This window comes from Etheostoma spectabile, chromosome 12, assembly GCF_008692095.1.
Source record: "Etheostoma spectabile isolate EspeVRDwgs_2016 chromosome 12, UIUC_Espe_1.0, whole genome shotgun sequence".
Lineage (NCBI taxonomy): Eukaryota > Metazoa > Chordata > Actinopteri > Perciformes > Percidae > Etheostoma > Etheostoma spectabile.
Window position 1 is genome coordinate 4,730,148 of NC_045744.1, and position 2,834 is coordinate 4,732,981.

Genomic DNA, 2,834 nt, shown 5'->3' on the forward strand with positions numbered 1-2,834 from the left:
TATTGTTTGCCTGTATTTCTTGTGTGCAACAACAAAATTTCCCCATTGTGGGATGAATAAAGTATAATCTAATCTAATCTAAAAACCAAAACTCAGCACAGGGAGGTTGGTCGGGGGGGTGGCTCAAACAACACAGGACTTTCACCATGGAGTCCCCCTTGGGGATGGCGTCCTTTTGCGTATGGCCGTCCGTCCCGTTGTTGTGGCCGGCGTGTGACGTTTAATTTCCCAGTTTTTTCGTGTCCCTGCGCCCGGGGACAGGGTCCCGCGAGTGGTGGTCCGTCCCGTTGTTGTGGACGGCGTGTGGGGTCTCATTTCCCTGTTGTTGCGTCCCCCAGAGACCGCGGATCGTGTCCTAGCGCGAGTTGTTGTCACTGTCCCACGTGTGGCATTTGATTGACAGCAGCCCAGTGACATGGCAGTTCATGAAATGGTCGCGTAAATTTGATTTATTAATTTGTGTACATGTCAAGATTTTCGCGTGTATTACGTGTATATGTCACAACTTAAAAGAAATCAAAATGATGTGACCATTTCACGAACTGGCATGAGACCGGGTTGCATGGGAATATTTCACATCTCACTAACAGTAACGATATGAAGTTATTGTTTAAGTTATGTCCATGTACACTAGGAGTGGGAATCACTAGACGCCTCCCGATATCATCACGATACTATCATCACGATACTACGATACAATATTGTTGCGATTTTAAACATATTGCAATATTCTGCAATATATTGCAATTAATAACCTTTTTTCCAACTTCTAATTTTTCCCAATTTCAAAAGATGTTCCCAAAAGGAAACTTGTCTACAGGATGTGAGTTAAATATGAGTGTCACAGCCAAGGGTCTGAATACACATGACCATGTGATATTTCAGTTTTTCATTTTAATAAATTTGCAAAACTTTCTACACATCTTTTTTTTTCTGTCAAGATGGGGTGCTGAGTGTACATAAATGGAAAAATAAAATGGACTTTTTAGATTTTTGGAAAATGGCAGCAAGGAAACAAAGAGTGAAAAATGTAAAGGGGTCTGAATACTTTCCACTGTATATAATAAAAAATCCATACTTTGCGACTGTGTATCGATACCGTATTGTCACTGAAAATATCGCGATACTATGATGTAACAATGTTTTCCCCCACCCCTAATTTACACAACAACAGATCACATTCAATAGATCACATTCTATTCTAATATACAGTACCAAAACAGTGGATTATAGTAGTTGATTTACATTTGTTTCAACTTTTACATCAGTAAGTATTATTTTTAATTCTTTACATTGTTCATACATTCATCTGCTGTGAACATATGTGGCATGTTTGACTTATATTGCTTTTAATGTAACATAACAGGTGTCAACCTGTCAGAATTTTGAAATGCAACCACTTTAAATGAAACAGGCCAGTTCTGTTTCTTAATTTCCCTCTGATCTTAAGTCATCTGGGAGTAAAACATGCTCTGGTTTATTGGCATTTCATCAAGCCAATCACAATCTTCTTGGGTGGCAATAAGCACCAGACGGAGCCACGGTGCTGCGGCAAAATAGCCTCTGGAAGGAACTTGTTTTGTTGTAACGTGCGCGTAGGGAGGCGAGCTCTGGAATTGCAATTTCTGTTGAGGGTGTGATGAGAATTTTACTAGAATTTAAAAAAAAGATAAATATAATTTATTGTTGGTTCTAGCTCGGAGGATGTTTCCCGAATCCAACACAAAGAGAGCAGAAGGTGGTTGAGGGACATCCGTCAGAACCTCCTGCAGCACCGGAACAATCCCGTAAATGAAACGTCGTTGATACAGAATAGCTCACAGCCAATCATGTTGAGAAATGAAAAGCTACCCTGCTTCTCCAGAATTGAATCTCTACTTAGCAGGCTCGGTTTTGGGGGTTTTCAGTCGGTGAAGGATGTCCTGTTTGGGCTGTCACCTGATCGATTAACTTGACACGCCGCTGTGTGCTCCTGTTTTTGAGCCCCCATGTGCAACAGAGAATGCTTCTGCCTTTAAAACAATGCAGTCTACGATATCAATACCAACGGTCACAACAATGACCAGACCAACAACAGGATATATGTTTCACTCAGTGCAAAATATCAGTCAAATCTGAATGGTTGAACCAAAATGAAGACATCAAGAAAAGCACTCTTATTTGCATATACAGTAATAATAACCATGTCTATATACAGTGGTGTTCATAAGCTCACAAACCCATGCTTAAGTGGAATGAAAAAAATCATCTTTTGCAAATAGATCTTAATGCCTTAATTAAAAAGAATTAGGAAAAATACAACCTTTTAAGGACAACAATTTTCTTTGTGAATGAATACTGTATTGTAAATGAATAAAAGTTCTTCCTTAAAATGCAGGGGGGCATAAGTATCCCCCCATGTTAAAATACAGGGGGCATGAGTATACACCCCCCTATGTTAAATTCCCATAGAAGCTTGCAGCTTTTTATTATCAAAGGCCAGCTATTTCATGGATCAGGATACTATGCATCTTGATAAAGTTCCCTTGGCCTTTGGAATTAAAATGCCCCCCCCCCCCCCCCATAATCACATACCCTTCACCATACATAGATATTAGCATGGGATACTTTCTAGGAAATCATCTCGCAATGCAAATCAAACCAGCTATTAGTCTAACTGAAATCAAACCATGCCAATCTCTATGTATGGTGAAGGGTATGTGATTTTTATTTTCTATTTTATTTTCAAAGGCCAAGGGAACTTTATCAGGATGCATAGTATCCTGATCCATGAAATAACTGGCCTTAAATAATATAAATCTGCCTACCTCTATGGGAATTTAACATAGGGGGGT

The 2,834-nt window shown here is 39.5% G+C and overlaps 1 pseudogene; it reads right to left on the minus strand.

Moving 5' to 3' along the window:
• Nucleotides 1-2,834, minus strand: part of LOC116698801 (contactin-associated protein-like 4) — a 421,932-nt pseudogene that overhangs the window by 201,859 nt on the left and 217,239 nt on the right.